The 19888-nt window shown below is 38.8% G+C and overlaps 1 non-coding gene across 1 annotated transcript; it reads right to left on the bottom strand.

Annotated features, from left to right (window-relative positions):
• Positions 1 to 3189: 3189 nt before the first annotated feature.
• Positions 3190 to 3297, bottom strand: LOC112718747 (small nucleolar RNA R71). Its single transcript, XR_003161073.1, has one exon. It is a non-coding gene; the product is annotated as a small nucleolar RNA R71 (small nucleolar RNA).
• Positions 3298 to 19888: the final 16591 nt, after the last annotated feature.

The following is a 19888-nucleotide window of genomic DNA, read 5'->3' as shown; positions in this document are numbered from 1 at the left end:
GTTGGCATGGTGTGCCTAGTAAACTCAAAGAGGAAATGTGGGAGTATGCCAATGTATGTAAATATGGCATTATAGATAATTTTTTGTTAATTTATTTGTCAAGTTATTTGTGCTAACTGTTGATATTCTAATGTGTTGTGTTGCATAGCAAAAGTTCATTCTTCCCACAAGTTCAAAGCCGTGGGTAATGCGGGGATTTTGTGGTGCATGGAAAAAATATAAGAGAGAAATAAAAAAAGAGCATTTCGTGAAGTACAAGACAAAGAAAGAAACGATAAAGAACCGGCCATTAGAGATTCCCGAGGTTCAATTTCGCAAACTAATTCGGTATTGGAGTCTTCCGGCCATCAAGGTAACATTGCCTTTTATTTTTTCCTATACCATCAAGCATACTATCATTGATTCTTCATGTTCCTAAACTTAAGTGTTTTGGAAGAAATTTGATTCTTCATTGATTCTTTATATTTAGGCTATCTCTGCTAAGAATACTGAAAATAGGTTAAAACAAACATGTCCTCACCGAATGGGATCCACAAATTTTGGAATAGTGCGTAAGCAGCTGGTAATATAACTTATTCTTTGTGATTTCTCTTTTATAGGTATTCATGGTATAGTTGCCTAGTTAGTATGCTTCATGTAAACTTTTCTCTATGTATTTTAGCGTGACTCTAAAGAGGATAGTGAAGAACCATCAAGGGCTGAAGTTTTCATAGCAACCCGCACAAGTAAAAAAGGAAAAGAAATTGATGCTAAAACACAAGCCACAATTGTGAGTTGTTTGTATTTGTATTTTGGATATGTACATTATGAATTCTGATGTAATTTCTATCTAAATTGAGTTAATGCGACTTTGAACTTTATTGGTTGTTGCTTTTTGATAGACTGAACTTCAGAACCGCTTAGAAGCAGGAGAAAATGAAGAGGATGCATTTGTAGGAGTGTTAGGAAAGGACCAACCAGGTCGACTTCGTTGTTATGGGGCTTCGATTACAAGAAGCTCTCTTAAAAAAGATGAGGAGATTCGCCACATAAAAGTTGAATATAACACTAAGGTCTCATCATTAGAGAAGAAGATGGATGGTGTATGTGGTTTATTAAAGATATTGGTGCACCAACTCAACCCTGGAATGAGCAATGAAGAGGTAACAGCCTTAGTTCAAGCTGCCCAAGATTCTCCTGTGGATACCTCAAGTAGCAAAGCAAAAAATACTCCTCGCTCCTCCGAAGCAACTCACATTCCACACAAAGATGATGTAGGTAAAATTGTGGCATGATTCACATTTATTATTTTGTTAAAAAAGAGATAAAATTGAGAGAGAAATAGTTAAATAGTAGGCTTCAATTTCAAAAAAGGTGAGTGCTATTTCACTTTGATAAAGTCTATTCAAGTCTTTTATTTACTAGCTGGAGGAGTTTTATCTCTAGAAGTCCTACTTAGCTTGACCAGGTTAGTTGATCTCTAGTTGACTAAGGATAGAACTGATTTAGGATTGTAAGTGAAGAAAGAAAAATATCCTGCTAGTAAATGGAGATTCAATGACTGAAACCGCTGGATTAGAAAAATATTCTGTTATTTTGACTCCTTAAAAGACTTTATTACCAGCAATGTCTCTGGTCTTTTAGAATGTAATATTTTTGTCTATGTCTGTATTTTTCCACTATGATTGTTTATGCTGTAATACATTTGATGACTTCTTCCATTTAGATATTAGTCTACATGTTAAAGCTTCTGCCTGCTGTTTAGTTGCTTTGATGATGTCCACATAATTATAGTTCCAAGCTTGTCATGCTCAAAAAGCAGATGAAAATAACGTAGATCTACTGAAAATATTATGCATTTTCTGTTTTTTTGAATATGTTATATCAATGCATTGAAGATTGAAGATGCTTGTTTAGCATATGCTTACATTCTCTTTGCTTTTTGAATATGTTATGTCAATTTGTAGTTGTTTATTTGTGTTTTTTATTTTGCAGGGCACAGGTCAAAACAATTTACCTTGCAATGATGATGCATGAAGTACAAGAAGACTTTGATTAGGAATTCTAATTCATGTATTAGGAATTTCACACTTTTGGTATTTTGAAGACGACTTTGATTAGAAATTCTAATTCATGTATTAGGAATTCATGAGTAGTTATGATTTTCACTTTTGGTATTTTGTTAATGTATGTTGTTATGTGATCACACACTTATTTTGGTGACAATTTTATGAAAGTTGGACTTGATAATTGGTTATTGACTAAATTATAAAATTATCTATGAATTCATATTAGGTTTTATATATTTATGAAGATTAAAAAGGGAATTAGGTTACTGGCCATCTTTTTCGCCACGCTTTAAAAACGTGGCCATAGGGCCATATCTCTGTCTATTGCCACGCTTTCTAAGCGTGGCTGTATCTAAGCTTTTCCGCCACGTTTTTCAAGCGTGGCCAAATCTCCTCTACTACCACGCTTTTGCCACGCTTTAAAAGCGTGGCCATATTTTGTCTACTGTCCCGCTTAAAAAGCGTGGCCAGATCTACCCTATCGCCACGCTTTTAGAGCGTGGCCATATCTGGTCTACTGTCACGCTTGAAAAGCGTGGCCAGATCTACCCTATAGCCACGCTTTTACAGCGTGGCCATATCTCTGCCTATCGCCACGCTTTAAAAGCGTGGTCGTATTTCCCACCTATAGCCACGCTTTTACAAGTGGCCATTTGTAAAAAAGCGTGGCTAACAAAAAGCGTGGCAATAGGCTGCAAAAAGCGTGGCGATAGAGCAACCGCCACCCTTTGATAGGTCACCCTTTCAAAAGCGTGGCGGTAGCTTAAAAAGCGTGGCGAAAAGCTATCGCCACGCTTTTTTGAGCTTTTCGCCACGCTTTAAAAGCGTGGCAAAAAACGTGTTTTCTTGTAGTAACTTTGAGCTTAAGCCTCATTTAGTTTCTCTAATGCAACAGAATTGCAAGTTCCATGGACTTCCATTGGAAGATCCTCATCAGTTCTTAGCTGAATTCTTACAAATCTGTGACACTGTTAAGACTAATGGGGTTGACCCTGAGGTCTACAGACTTATGCTATTCCCTTGTGTTGTAAGAGACAGAGCTAGAATATGGTTGGACTCACAACCTAAAGAAAGCCTGAACTCTTGGGAAAAGCTAGTCAATGCCTTCTTGGAAAAGTTCTTTCCACCTCAAAAATTGAGTAAGCTTAGAGTGGAAGTCCAAACCTTCAGACAGAAGGAAGGAGAATCCCTTTATGAAGCTTGGGAAAGATACAAACAATTAATCAGAAAGTGTCCCTCTGATATGCTTTCTGAATGGAGCATCATAGGAATTTTCTTTGATGGTCTCTCTGAACTATCCAAGATGTCTTTGGATAGCTCTGCTGGAGGATCTCTTCATCTGAAGAAGACGCCTACAAAAGCTCAAGAACTAATTGAAATGGTTGCAAATAACCAATTCATGTACACTTCTGAAAGGAATCCTGTGAACAATGGGACTAATCAGAAGAAAGGAGTTCTTGAGATTGACACTCTGAATACCATATTGGCTCAGAACAAAATATTGACTCAGCAAGTCAATATGATTTCTCAAAGTCTGTCTGGAATGCAAAATGCACCAAGCAGTACTAAAGAAGCTTCATCTGAAGAAGAAGCTTATGATCCTGAGAACCCTTCAATGGAAGAGGTGAATTACATGGGAGAACCCTATGAAAACACCTATAATCCTTCATGGAGAAATCATCCAAATCTCTCATGGAAGGATCAACAGAGACCTCAACAAGGTTTCAACAATAGTAATGGTGGAAGAAACAGGTTTAGCAATGGCAAGCCTTTTCCATCATCTTCTCAGCAACAGACAGAGAGTTCTAAGCAGAACACTTCTGACTTAGCAACCATGGTCTCTGATCTAATCAAAACCACTCAAAGTTTCATGACTGAAACAAGGTCCTCCATTAGAAATTTGGAGGCACAGGTGGGTCAGCTGAGCAAGAAAATTACTGAACTCCCTCCTAGCACTCTTCCAAGCAATACAGAAGAAAATCCAAAAGGAGAGTGCAAGGCCATCAACATGGCCGAATTTGGAGAGGAGGAAGAGACAGTGAACGCCATTGAGGGAGATCTCAATGGACGTCCACTAGCCTCCAAAGAGTTCCCCAATGAGGAACCATGGGAATCTGAGGCTCAAAATGAGACCATATAGATTCCATTGGACTTACTTCTGCCATTCATGAGCTCTGATGAGTATTCTTCCTCTGAAGAGGATGAGTATGTCACTGAAAAGCAAGTTGCTAAATACCTTGGAGCAATCATGAAGCTAAATGACAAGTTATTTAGAAATGAGACTTGGGAGGATAAACCCCCTTTGCTCACCAAAGAACTGGATGACTTGTCTAGGCAGAAATTACCTCAAAAGAGACAGGATCCTGGGAAGTTTCCAATACCTTGTACCATAGGCACCATGACCTTCAAGAAGGCCTTGTGTGACCTAGGGTCAAGTGTAAACCTCATGCCTCTCTCTATAATGGAGAAGCTAGGGATCTTTGAGGTGCAAGCTACAAAAATCTCACTAGAGATGGCAGACAACTCAAGAAAACAAGCATATGGACTTGTAGAGGATGTTCTGGTAAAAGTTGAAGACCATTACATCCCTGCTGATTTCATAGTCCTAGAGACTGGGAAGTGCATGGATGAATCCATCATCCTTGGCAGACCCTTCCTAGCCACAGCAAAGGTTGTGATTGATGTTGATAGAGGAGAGTTTGATCATTCAAGTGAATGAAGAATCCTTGGTGTTTAAGGCTCAAGGATATCCCTCTGTCATCATGGAGAGGAAGCATGAAGAGCTACTCTCAAAACAGAGCCACACAGAGCCCCCACAGTCAAACTCTAAGTTTGGTGTTGGGAGGCCACAACCAACTTCTAAGTTTGGTGTTGAACCCCCACATTCAAACTTTAAGTTTGGTGTTGGGAGGTTCCAACATTGCTCTGAGCATTTCTGAGACTCCATGAGAGCCCTCTGTCAAGCTACTGACATTAAAGAAGCGCTTGTTGGGAGGCAACCCAATGTTATATTTTATCTATTCTCTTTTGTTATTTTATGTTCTTTTGTAGGTTGATGATCATGAGAAGTCACAAAATCAATGAAAAAAGCAAAAACAGAATGAAAAACAGAAAGAAAAATAGCACACCCTGGAGGAGAGCGTGCTGGTGTTTAAACGCCAGTAAGGCTAGCTGTTGGGCGTTTAATGCCCAGTCTGGCACCATTCTGGGCGTTTAACGCCAGAAAGGGGTACCAGACTGGCGTTAAACGCCAGAAAAGGGCAAGCACTTGGCGTTAAACGCCAGAAATGGGCACCAGCCCGGTGTTTAACGCCAGAATTGGCACAAAGAGCAATTTTGCTCGCCACTTGGTGCAGGGATGACTTTTCCTTGACACCTCAGGATCTGTGGACCCCACAGGATCCCCACTTACCCCACCACTCTCTCTCTTCTTCTTCACCCATTCACCAATCACCTTAACACCTCTTCCCCAAAAACCCTTCACCTATCAAATCCCATCTTTCTCTTCACCACTCACATCCATCCTTCATAAAACCCCACCTACCTCACCATTCAAATTTAAACCACTTTCCCTCCCAAACCCACCCATACATGACCGAAACCTAACCCTTCCCCCACCCCTATATAAACCCATCTTCACTCTTTCATTTTCACACAACCTACACACTACTTCTTCCCCTTTTGGCCGAACCACAAAGCCCCCTCCATCTCCTTCATTTCTTCTTCTTCTACTCTCTTCTTTCTTCTTTTGCTCGAGGACGAGCAAACCTTTTAAGTTTGGTGTGGTAAAAGTATTGCTTTTTGTTTTTCCATAACCATTTATGGCATCCAAGGGAAGGGAAGGGAAGGAAAAAGCTTCCACCTCCGAGTCATGGGAGATGGAGAGATTCATCTCAAGGGTGCATCAAGACCACTTCTATGAAGTTGTGGCCTTGAAGAAGGTGATCCCCGAGGTCCCTTTTTCACTAAAAAATAGTGAATATCCGGAGGTCCGACATGAGATCCGAAGAAGAGGTTGGGAAGTTCTTACCAACCCCATTCAACAAGTCGGAATCTTAATGGTTCAAGAGTTCTATGCCAATGCATGGATCACTAAGAACCATGATCAAAGTGTGAACCCGGATCCAAATAATTGGCTTACTATGGTTCGGGGGAAATACTTGGATTTTAGTCCGAAAAATGTAAGGTTGGCATTCAACTTGCCCATGATGCAAGGAGATGAACATCCTTACACTAGAAGGGTCAACTTTGATCAAAGGTTGGATTAAGTCCTCACAGTTATTTGTGAAGAGGGCGCCCAATGGAAGAGAGATTCAAGAGGGAAGCCGGTTCAATTGAGAAGGCATGACCTCAAACCCGTGGCTAGAGGATGGTTGGAGTTTATCCAACGCTCAATCATTCCCACTAGCAACCGGTCCGAAGTTACTATAGACCGGGCTATCATGATTCATAGCATCATGATTGGAGAAGAAATAGAAGTTCATGAGGTTATATCCCAAGAACTTTATAAGGTGGCGGACAAGTCCTCTACCTTGGCAAGGTTAGCCTTTCCTCATCTCATTTGTCACCTCTGTTATTCAGTTGGAGTTGACATAGAGGGAGACATCCCCATTGATGAGGAAAAGCCCATCACTAAGAAGAGGATGGAGCACACAAGAGATCCCACTCATCATGAGATCCCTGAGATTCCTCAAGGGATGCACTTTCCTCCACAAAACTATTGGGAGCAACTAAACACCTCCCTAGGAGAATTGAGTTCCAACATGGGACAACTAAGGGTGGAGCACCAAGAACATTCCATTCTCCTCCATGAAATTAGAGAAGACCAAAGAATCATGAGAGAGGAGCAACAAAGACAAGGAAGAGACATTGAGGAGCTCAAGCACTCCATAAGAGATTCAAGAGGAAGAACAAGCCGCCATCACTAAGGTGGACCCGTTCTTTAATTTCCTTGTTCTTTATTTTCTGTTTTTCGAAAATTATGCTTATGTTTATCTATGTTTGTGTCTTGTGATCGTTAGTGTCTTAGTGTCTATGCCTTAAAGTTATGAATGTCCTATGAATCCATCACCTCTCTTAAATAAAAATTTGTTCTTAATTGAAAAAGATAAGAATTGCATGAATTTTGAATTTTATAACAGTTTAATTATTTTGATGTGGTGGCAATGCTTTTGTTTTCTGAATGTATGCTTAAACAGTGCATATGTCTTTTGAATTTGTGGTTCATGAATGTTGGCTCTTGAAAGAATGATGAAAAAGGAGACATGTTACTGAGGATCTGAAAAATCATAAAAATGATTCTTGAAGCAAGAAAAGGTAGTGATTCAAAAAAAACGAAAAAAAAAACGAAAAAGAAAGAGAAAAAGAAAGAAAAATAAAGAAATAAAGTTGTGATCCAAGGCAAAAAGAGTGTGCTTAAGAACCCTGGACACCTCTAATTGGGGACTCTAGCAAAGCTGAGTCACAATCTGAAAAGGTTCACCCAATTATGTGTCTGTGGCATGTATGTATCCGGTGGTAATATTGGAAGACAGAGTGCTTTGGGCCACAGCCAAGACTCAATTAGTAGATGTGTTCAAGAATCATCATACTTAACTAGGAGAATCAATAACACTATCTGGATTCTGAGTTCCTAAAGAAGCCAATCATTCTGAATTTCAAAGGATAGAGTGAGATGCCAAAACTATTCAGAGGCAAAAAGCTAAAAGCCCCGCTCATCTAATTAAGACTGATCTTCATAGATGTTTTTGGAATTCATTGCATATTCTCTTCTTTTTATCTTATTTGATTTTCAGTTGCTTGAGGACAAGCAACAATTTAAGTTTGGTGTTGTGATGAGCGGATAATTTGTACGCTTTTTGGCATTGTTTTTAGTATGTTTTTAGTATGATCTAGTTAGTTTTTAGTATATTTTTATTAGTTTTTAGTTAAAATTCACTTTTCTGGACTTTACTATGAGTTTGTGTGTTTTTCTGTGATTTCAGGTATTTTCTGGCTGAAATTGAGGGACCTGAGCAAAAATCTGATTCAGAGACCGAAAAGGACTGCAGATGCTGTTGGATTCTGACCTCCCTGCACTCAAAGTGGATTTTCTGGAGCTACAGAAGCCCAATTGGCGCGCTCTCAACGGCGTTGGAAAGTAGACATCCTGGGCTTTCCAGCAATATATGATAGTTCATACTTTGCCCAAGATTTGATGGCCCAACCCGGCGTTTAAAGTCACCTTCAGATTTTCCAGCGTTAAACGCCGGAACTGGCACAAGAATGGGAGTTAAACGCCCAAACTGGCATAAAAGCTGGCGTTTAACTCCAAGAAGAGTCTCTACACGAAAATGTTTCATTGCTCAGCCCAAGCACACACCAAGTGGGCCCGGAAGAGGATTTTTATGTCATTTACTCATCTCTGTAAACCTTAGGCTACAAGTTCTCTATAAGTTGGACCTTTTACTATTGTATTAGAGAGCTTTTGATCATGTTTTTATGATTGAACCCTCTTTGGGAGGCTGGCCATTCGGCCATGCCTAGACCTTGTTCTTATGTATTTTCAACGGTGGAGTTTCTACACACCATAGATTAAGGTGTGGAGCTCTGCTGTACCTCGAGTATTAATGCAATTACTATTGTTCTTCTATTCAATTCCGCTTGTTCTTGTTCTAAGATATCACTTGTTCTTCAACTTGATGAATGTGATGATCCGTGACACTCATCATCATTCTCACCTATGAACGTGTGACTGACAACCACCTCCATTCTACCTTAGATTGGGTGAATATCTCTTGGATTCCTGATACACGATGCATGGTTGATCGCCTGACAACCGAGCGCTCGCCTGACAAACGAGCCAGCCATTCCGTGAGATCAGAGTCTTCGTGGTATAGGCTAGAACTGATGGCGGCATTCAAGAGAATCCGGAAGGTCTAACCTTGTCTGTGGTATTCTGAGTAGGATTCAATGATTGAATGACTGTGACGTGCTTCAAACTCCTGAGGGCGGGGCGTTAGTGACAGACGCAAAAGAATCACTCGATTCTATTCCGGCCTGATTGAGAACCGACAGATGGATAGCCGTGCCGTGACAGGGTGCGTTGAACATTTCCACTGAGAGGATGGGATGTAGCCACTGACAACGGTGAAACCCTTGCATAAGCTTGCTATGGAAAGGAGTAAGAAGGATTGGATGAAGATAGTAGGAAAGCAGAGAGACGGAAGGGACCAAGCATCTTCATGCGCTTATCTGAAATTCCCACCAATGAATTACATAAGTATCTCTATCTTTATCTTTATGTTTTATTCGTATATCACCCATATCCATTTGAGTTTGCCTGACTAAGATTTACAAGGTGACCATAGCTTGCTTCATACCAACAATCTCTATGGGATCGACCCTTACTCGCGTAAGGTTTATTACTTGGACGACCCAGTACACTTGCTGGTTAGTTGTGCGAAGTTGTGTTTATGCCATGGTATTGAACACCAAGTTTTTGGGTTCATCACCGGGGATTATTTGAGTTGTGAAAAGTATTGATCACAATTTCGTGCACCAGTTAGGCTGAAAAAGGACTGCTGATGCTATTGGATCCTGACCTCCCTGCACTCGAAATGGATTTTTTGGAGCTACAGGAGTCCAATTGACGCGCTCTCAATTGGGTTGGAAAACAGACATCTAGAGCTTTCCAGCAATAGATAATAGTCCATACTTTGCGCGAAGATAGATGACGTAAACTGGCGTTCAACACCAGTTTCATGTTGCAGCTGGCGTCCAGCGCCAGAAACAGGTTACAAGTTGGAGTTCAACGCCCAAAACACGTTACAACCTGGCGTTCAACTCCAGAAACAGCCCAAGCACGTGAGAGGCTTAAGTCTCAGCCCCAGCACACACCAAGTGGGCCCCAGAAGTGGATTTCTGCACCAATTATCTTTGTTTACTCATATTCTGTAAATCTAGGTTACTAGCTTAGTATTTAAACAACTTTTAGAGATTTATTTTGTATCTCATGACGTTTATAGAACTGGATTTTATATTTCTTGGCAGTGGATTATGTAACCAAATGGGTGGAAGCTATTGTAACACCCACTAATGACACTAAGACCGTGTTAAAATTCCTCCAGAAACACATCTTTAGTAGATTTGGTATCCCTAAAGTATTAATCAGTGATGGGGGCACTCATTTCTGCAATAAACAGCTTTACTCTGCTTTGGTCCGTTATGGAGTTAGCCACAGGGTAGCTACTCCATATCATCCACAGACAAATGGGCAAGCTGAAGTCTCTAACAGAGAGCTTAAAAGAATCCTTGAACGGACTGTAATTAACCGTAGAAAGGATTGGGCAAGAAGATTGGATGATGCTCTGTGGGCATACAGAACAGCATTCAAGACACCTATAGGCGGAAATAGTAGTGAAAGTGAGGGTTCTTCCATAAAAACAACTATCACGAATGAGAATTTAACTAAAAGAGAGGATTCTAAAGATCTCGATGAAACTAAAAAATACAAGCATTTATGGATTGAATTCGAAAATTGTTATGGATTAAATTATAGGAAATTTTTTAAATCAAAAATGAATATTTGTGAACACTGTGGATATCATTTGAAAATGAGAAATTCAGATAGAATCGAACTTTCGATTGATCCAGGTACTTGGAATCCTATGGATGAAGACATGGTCTCTATGGATCCCATTGAATTTCATTCGGAAGAGGAATCCGAATCCTGTGCCGCGGTAGCTGCCGAATCTTCTACTGGTACATGGACAACTGTTTGGACCGATGGGCTTACCAGTCTTGATCGTTACAAAGGACGATGCTACAACATCGAGCCGGTTGCTGGCGAAGAAAATCAATATATTGCCTACCTCTCCATACCAGCTCGTGTATGGAAAGGCGTGTCACTTGCCAGTGGAACTGGAACACAAGGCCTACTGGGCAACCAGATTCCTAAACCTTGATGCCAAGTTAGCTGGAGAAAAATGATTGCTCCAGTTAAATGAGCTGGAGGAATTTAGACTCAATGCTTTCGAGAATCCAAAAATTTACAAAGAGAAAGCAAAAAGATGGCATGATAAGAAACTGTCATCCAGAGTCTTTGAGCCGGGGCAGAAAGTTCTGCTATTTAATTCTAGGCTCAAATTATTCCCTGGGAAACTAAAATTCCGGTGGAGAGGTCCATATGTGATTACAAGTGTATCACCATATGGATACGTAGAGCTTCAGGATAATAACTCTAACAAAAAGTTCATTGTTAATGGACAGAGAGTTAAACATTATCTTGAAAATAATTTTGAGCAAGAATGCTCAAAACTGAGACTTGATTAGAGCTCAATAATAGTCCAGCTAAGGACAATAAAGAAGCGCTTGCTGGGAGGCAACCCAGCCATTTACAAAATTTAATTTTATTTGTTTTCATTAAATTTTTACAGTCAAAGTGTCTTCAAAAGGTAGAATAGCAATTGCTTGAATTCACATAGTTACAGGGGAAGTTAGAAGCTCACTAGCGTGAAAAAGCCAGTAAGAAACGTTTTGGGTATTGAACGCCCAAAAGAAGCATCCACTGGGCGTTCAACGCCAGTAAGGATAGCCATCTGGGCGTTAAACGCCAGAAAGGAGCATCTTCTGGGTGTTGAACGCCAGAATGACAGCGTCCTGGGCGTTCAGAAAAACGCCCAGTGACAAAGGACTTCCTGGCGTTCAACGCCATAAAGAAGCAACAGCTGGGCGTTGAACGCCCAGGAGAAGCAGCAATTGGGCGTTAAACGGCCAAAACATGCAGCGTTTGGGCGTTTAACGCCAGAATGGTGGGGAGGAGGTAAAATTCGTTTTTCTTCACAAATCTTCTAATTTTTATGTTTCCATTCATGAATTCTTACGTAAACATGTTTCAAAATATCATCCTTCAATGCCAAAAATTTTAATCCTAATTTCTAAAAACCCTAATTTCAAAAATCCCTTTTTCAAAAATACTAAATGTATCTTAATCTATAAAGACAAATCTTTTTCCAATCCTAAACATATTTCTTGATTTTTTTTAATTTCTTCTCATATCTTTTTAAACTCATCATATCTTTTGAATTTTGAATTTGCATCTCCTACTATTCCTCTCCTTTCCTTTATTTTGCTTAAGGACAAGCAAACCTCTAAGTTTGGTGTGATTCGCCATAATCACTGAGCTAAAACTCATCAAGGTCATGGCACCTAAAGGAACAGGAAGAGCAAGGATGTGACTTGAAGGAACTAAAGCTTCAGAAATTATCTCTTGAAGGACCAAGCACCCCACAGACTAGAGGAACATCCACTTCCCAAAACAAAGGTCGTTGAGTTCTAATCTTTGCCTTAACTCTGTGATAACTGTTCTTATTAGGAATTTACCTTAGAAGTTATATATTAGTAGTAGTAATTAGTATCTCTACTTTGATTTTAATTCCAATTAAGTTATAATTTATTTTTCTCATCATCATCAAACATAAATAAAATAGTATATTTTTAGAATAAAGAGGCAATATTTTTTTTTCAAGTTCTTAATAAGGAAAATTCTAATTATTTATATGTGGTGGCAATACTTTTTGTCTTCTGAATGAATGATTGAACAGTGCATATTTTTGATCTTGTTGTTTATGAATGTTAAAATTGTTGGCTCTTGAAAGAATGATGAAAAAGAGAAATGTTATTGATGATTTGAAAAATAAAAAAAAAATTGACTCTTGATGCAAGAAAAAGCAGTGAAAAAAGCAAAAGCCTGTGCGAAAAAAAAGCAAGCAGAAAAAGCCAATAGCCCTTAAAATCAAAAGGCAGGGGTAAAAAGGATCCAAGGCTTTAAGCATCAATGGATAGGAGGGGCCAGGGAAATAAATCCAGGCCTAAGCGGCTAAATCAAGCTGTCCCTAACCATGTGCTTGCGGCATGTAGGTCCAAGTGAAGAACTTGAGACTAAGTGGTTAAAGTCGTGATCCAAGGCAAAAGAGTGTGCTTAAGAGCTCTAGACACCTCCAATTGGGGACTTTAGCAAAGCTAAGTCACAATCTGAAAAGGTTCACCCATTTATGTGTCTGTGGCATTTATGTATCCGGTGGTAATACTGGAAAACAAAGTGCTTAGGGCCACGGCCAAGACTCATAAAGTAACTGTGTTCAAGAATCAACATACTACACTAGAAGAATCAATAAAACTATCTGAATTCTGAGTTCCTATGGATGCCAATCATTCTGAATTTCAAAGGATAAAGTGAGATGGCAAAACTGTTCAGAAACAAAAAGCTACTAGCCCCGCTCATCTAAATTAGAATCTGAGCTTCACTTAAAAATCGAAGATTTTATTGCTCCTTAAATTCTTTTTATCCTATTTTGTTCATCTAGTTGCTTGGGGACAAGCAACAGTTTAAGTTTGGTGTTGTGATGAGCGGATATTTTATACGCTTTTTGGGGGGTAATTTCATGTAGATTTTAGTATATTTTAATTAGTTTTTAGTAGAATATTATTAGTTTTTAGGCAAAAATCATATTTCTGGACTTTACTATGAGTTTGTGTGATTTTCTGTGATTTCAGGTATTTTCTGGCTGAAATTGAGGGAGCTGAGCAAAAATCTGAGTTAGGCTGAAAAAGGACTGCTGATGCTGTTGGATCCTGACCTCCCTGCACTCGGAATAAAATTTTTGGAGCTACAGGAGTCCAATTGACGCGCTCTCAATTGGGTTGGAAAGCAGACATCCAGAGCTTTCCAGCAATATATAATAGTTCATACTTTACGCGAAGATAGACGACGTAAACTGGCGTTCAACGCCAGTTTCATGTTGCAGTCTGGCGTCCAGCGCCAGAAACAGGTTACAAGTTGGAGTTCAACGCCCAAAACACGTTACAACCTGGCATTCAACTCCAGAAATAGCCCAAGCACGTGAGAGGCTTAAGTCTCAGCCCCAACACACACCAAGTGGGCCCCAGAAGTGGATTTCTGCACCAATTATCTTAGTTTACTCATATTCTGTAAACCTAGGTTACTAGCTTAGTATTTAAACAACTTTTAGAGATTTATTTTTTATCTCATGACGTTTAGAGAACTGGATTTTATATTTCTTGGCAGCATGAGTCTCTAAACTCCATTGTTGGGGGTGAGGAGCTCTGCAGCGTCTCGACGAATTAATGCAATTGTTTCTATTTCTCCATTCAAACGTGTGTGTTCCTATCTAAGATGTTCATTCGCGCTTAATTATGAAGAAGGTGATGATCCGTGACACTCATCACCTTCCTCAATCCATGAACGTGTGCCTGACAACAACCTCCATTCTACATTAGATTGAATGAGCTTCTCTTAGATTCCTTAATCAGAATCTTCGTGGTATAAGCTAGAATTGATGGCAGCCACTCTTGAGGATCCAGAAAGTCTAAAGCTTGTCTGTGGTATTCCGAGTAGGATTCAAGGATTGAATGGCTGTGACGCACTTCAAACTCGCGATTGCTGGGCGTGATGACAAACGCAAAAGGATCAATGGATCCTATTCCAACATGATCGAGAACCAATAGCTGATTTGCCGTGCTGTGACAGAGCATTTGGACCATTTTCACTGAGAGGATGGGTATGTAGGGAACTTTGCACTTTTCCATGGATGGAATATTACATTACAGAAATTTAGAAGACAATGCATCTCCAAAACTCCAACATATTCTCCATTATTAAAGTATTAATTATTTATTTCACGCTCTTTTATTTTTCTAATAATTCCAACTAATAATTTTAATTGATATCCTGACTAAGAATAATAAAATAAACATAGCTTGCTTCAAACCAATAATCTCCATGGGATCGACCCTTACTCACGTAAGGTATTACTTGGACGACTCAGTGCACTTGCTGGTTGACGGTGTTTTTGCGGAAAACGAATTTCCAACACACAAATCCAACCGGCAAGTATACCGGGTCGCATCAAGTAGTAATAACTCACAAGAGTGAGGTCGATCCCACAGGGATTGATGGATCAAGCAACTTTAGTGGGTGATTAGTTTAGTCAAGCTAACTGATGAGCGGATAATTTATACGCTTTTTGGCATTGTCTTTAGATAGTTTTTAGTAAGTTTAAGCTACTTTTAGGGATGTTTTCATTAGTTTTTATGTTAAATTCACATTTCTGAACTTTACTATGAGTTTGTGTGTTTTTCTGTGATTTCAGGTAAATTCTGACTGAAATTGAGGGACTTGAGCAAAACTCTGAAAAAGGCTGACAAAAGGACTGCTGATGCTGTTGGAATCTGACCTCCCTGCACTCGAAATGGATTTCCTGGAGCTACAGAACTCCAATTGGCGCGCTCTCAACGGTGTTGGAAAGTAGACATCCAGAGCTTTCCAGAAATATATAATAGTCCATACTTTATTCGGAAATTGACGGCGTAACTTGGCGTTGAACGCCAAGTACATGCTGCTGTCTGGAGTTAAACGCCAGAAAAACGTCATGATCCGGAGTTGAACGCCCAAAACACGTCATAACTCGGAGTTCAACTCCAAGAAAAGCCTCAGCTCGTGGATAGATCAAGCTCAGCCCAAGCATACACCAAGTGGGCCCCGGAAGTGGATTTATGCATCAATTACTTACTCATGTAAACCCTAGTAGCTAGTCTAGTATAAATAGGATAAGTTACTATTGTATTAGACTTCTTTGGTCTCAGTTTTGTATCATTCTTCATCTTAGGAGACTATTGATCACATTCAGGGGGGCTGGCCATCCGGCCATGCCTGAACCTTTTACTTATGTATTTTCAACGGTGGAGTTTCTGCACACCATAGATTAAGGGTGTGGAGCTCTGCTGTACCTCAAGTTTCAATACAATCACTATTTCTTTTTATTCAATTCCCTTTTATTCTTATTCCAAGATATACGTTACACTTAACTTTGATGAATGTGATGATCCGTGACACTCATCATCATTCTCACCTATGAACGTGCGTGACTGACAACCACTTCCGTTCTACCGTAGGCCGGGCGCATATCTCTTAGATTCCCCAACAGAATCTTCGTGGTATAAGCTAGATAGATGGCGGCATTCATGAAGATTCGGAAAGTCTAACCTTGTCTGTGGTATTCCGAGTAGGATCCTGGGAATCCGGAAGGTCTAACCTTGTCTGTGGTATTCCGAGTAGGATTCCGGTATTGAATGATTGTGACGAGCTTTAAACTCCTGAAGGCTGGGCGTTAGTGACAGACGCAAAAGAATCAATGGATTCTATTCCAACCTGATTGAGAACCGACAGATGATTATCCGTGCTGTGACAGAGCATAGGAACGTTTTCACTGAGAGGACGGGATGTAGCCATCAACCATGGGTGATGCCTCCAGACGATTAGCCGTGCAGTGACAGCGCATAGGATCATTTTCCCGAGAGGATTGAAAGTAGCCACCGCTGATGGTGATGCCCTACACACAGCTTGTCATGGAAAGGAGTAAGAAGGATTGAAGGAAGAGTGAGTAGTGAAGTAGAGTTTCAAGAGGAGCACAGCATCTCCATGCACCTATCTGAAATTCTCACTATTAATTTACATAGTATTCTATCCCTTTTTATTTTCTATTTTATTATTAATTTTCGAAACCATAAACCAATTTAATCTGCCTAACTGAGATTTACAAGATGACCATAGCTTGCTTCATACCAACAATCTCTGTGGGATCGACCTTTATTCGCGTAAGGTTTATTACTTGGACGACCCAGTACACTTGCTGGTTAGTTGAACGGAGTTGTGAACTATGGTATTGGCATCATGTTTTTGGCGCCATTACCAGGGAATGAAAAGCAATGAATTTTGCAAAATGGAATAACAATTGAATCACAATTTCGTCCACCAAGTTTTTGGCGCCGTTGCCGGGGATTGTTCGAGTATGGACAACTGACGGTTCATCTTGTTGCTCAGATTAGGTAATTTTCTTTCCAAAAATATTTTTTAAAAATTTTTCTTTTATTTTTCGTTTTTTTTTTTTCAAAAATTTTTTCGAAAAAAAATAATAAAAATACAAAAAAAATCATAAAATCATAAAAATCAAAAATATTTTGTGTTTCTTGTTTGAGCCTTGTGTTAATTTTTAAGTTTGGGGTCAATTGCATGCTTTTAAAATTTTTCTTGCATCTTTTTCGAAAATCTCATGCATTCATAGTGTTCTTTATGATCTTCAAGTTGTTCTTGACATGTCTTCTTGTTTGATCTTGATGATTTCTTGTTTTGTGTTGTTTGTTGTTTTTCATATGCATTTTTCGTTTGTTAGAGTCCATGCATTAAAGATTTCTAAGTTTGGTGTCTTGCATGTTTTCTTTGCATCAAAATTTTTTTTTTTATGTTCTTGATGTTCATCATGATCTTCAAAGTGTTCTTGGTGTTCATCTTGACATTCATAGCATTCTTGCATGCATCTTGTGTTTTGATCCAAAATTTTCATGTTTTGGGTCATTTTTGTGTTTTTCATTAAAAATTCAAAAATCAAAAAAAAAATATCTTCTCCTTATTTCCCTCAAAATTTTTGAAATTTTGGGTTGACTTGGTTAAAAATTTTTTAAAATTAGTTGTTTCTTACAAGTCAAAGTCAAAAATTTCAATTTTAAAAATCTTATCTTTTCAAAATCTCTTTCAAAAATCATATCTTTTTCAATTTTTTTTCTTATTTTCGAAATTTTTAAAAATTATTTTTCAAAAATCTTTTTCTTAGCTTTTATATCTAATTTTCGAAAATTCACTAATAATTAATGTGATTGGTTCAAAAATTTGAAGTTTGTTACTTTCTTGTTAAGAAAGGTTCAATCTTTAAGTTCTAGAATCTTATCTTGTAGTTTCTTGTTAGTGAAGTAAATAATTTCAAATTTTTTTAATTAAATCTCTTTATCTTTTATCTTATCTTTTCCAAAAATTTTATCTTTTTCAAAATTTGATTTCAAAATATCTTATCTAGCTTCTTATCTTCTTATCTTTTTCAAAATTTGATTTCAAATCTTTTTCAGTCAACTAACTAACTTTTTGTTTGTTTCTTATCTTTTTCAAAACCACCTAACTACGTTTCCCTCTCTAATTTTCGAAAATATCTCATCCCTTTTTCAAAAATTCTTTTTAATTGTTTTAAATTTTAATTTTAATTATATATTATCTTTAATTTTCGAAAATCACTAACCACCTTTTCAAAACTATTTTCGAAATTTCCCTCTCTTTTCTTCTTCTATTTAATTATTTATTTACTAACACTTCTCTTCACCTCTCTTCATCTAAGAATCCGAACTTCTTATATCCCTTGTATTTGGATTCTTCTACCCCTTTCTCCTTCTACTAACATAAAGGAATCTCTATACTGTAACATAGAGGATTCCTCTTTCTTTTCTTGTTTTCTTCTCTTTCATATGAGCAGGAACAGGGAAAAAGGCACTCTTGTTGAAATTGACCCAGAACCTGAAAGGACTCTGAAGAGAAAACTAAGAGAAGCTAAATTACAACAATCCAGAAATAACCTTTCAGAAATTTTCGAACAAGAGAAGGAGATGGCAGCCGAAAATAATAATAATAATGCAAGGAGAATGCTTGGTGACTTCACAAAGCCAACGTCCAAGTTTGATGGAAGAAGCATCTCCATTCCTGCCATTGGAGCCAATAACTTTGAGCTTAAGCCTCAACTAGTTGCTTTAATGGAACAAAACTGCAAGTTTTATGGACTTCCATCTGAAGATTCTTATCAGTTTTTTACTGAGTTCTTGCAGATTTGTGAGACTGTAAAGACGAATGGAGTAGATCATGAAGTCTACAGACTCATGCTTTTCCCTTTTGCTGTAAGAGACAGAGCTAGAATATGGTTGGATTCACAACCTAAGGATAGCCTGGACTCCTGGGATAAGCTGGTCACTGCCTTCTTAGATAAATTCTTTCCTCTTCAAAAGCTGAGCGAGCTGAGAGTGGATGTTCAAACCTTCAAACAAAAAGATGGTGAATCCCTCTATGAAGCTTGGGAAAGATACAAGCAGCTGACCAAAAGATGTCCATCTGACATGTTTTCAGAATGGACCCTATTAGATATATTCTATTATGGTCTCTCTGAATTTTCGAAAATGTCACTGGATCATTCTGCAGGTAGATCTATTCACCTGAAGAAAACGCCTGAAGAGGCTCAAGAACTCATTGACATGGTTGCAAACAACCAATTCATGTACACTTCTGAGAGGAATTTCGTGAATAATGGGATACCTCAGAAGAAAGGAGTTCTTGAAATTGATGTTCTGAATGCCATATTGGCTCAGAACAAAGTGTTGACTCAACAGGTCAACATGATCTCTCAAAATTTGAATGGACTGCAACATGCATCCAACAGTACTAGAGAGGCAGCTTCTGAAGAAGCTTATGATCCTGAGAACCCTGCCATGGCAAAGGTTAATTACATGGGTGAACCATATGGAAACACATATAACCCATCATGGAGAAATCATCCAAATTTCTCCTGGAAGGATCAACGAAAGCCTCAACAAGGCTTTAACAATGGTGGACGCAATAGGCTGAGCAATGGCAAGCCATATCCATCATCTTCTCAGCAACAGACAGAGAATTCTGAACAAAACACTTCTAATTTAGCCAATATAGTCTCTGATCTGTCAAAGGCAACTTTCAGTTTCATGAATGAAACAAGATCCTCCATCAGATATTTGGAGGCACAAGTGGGCCAGCTGAGTAAGAAAGTCATTGAAACTCCTCCCAGTATTCTCCCAAGCAATACAGAAGAGAATCCAAAAGGAGAGTGCAAGGCCATTGATTTAGTCAATATGGCCGAATGCACAAGGGAGGAAGAGGACGAAAATCCTAGTGAGGAAGACCTCCTGGGACGTCCCTCAAGCAAGAAGGAGTTTCCTAT

This window comes from Arachis hypogaea, chromosome 10, assembly GCF_003086295.3.
Source record: "Arachis hypogaea cultivar Tifrunner chromosome 10, arahy.Tifrunner.gnm2.J5K5, whole genome shotgun sequence".
Taxonomy (NCBI): Eukaryota; Viridiplantae; Streptophyta; class Magnoliopsida; order Fabales; family Fabaceae; genus Arachis; species Arachis hypogaea.
The sequence above is the reverse complement of the archived record's forward strand: the minus strand, read 5'-3'. Positions and strand labels throughout refer to the sequence as shown.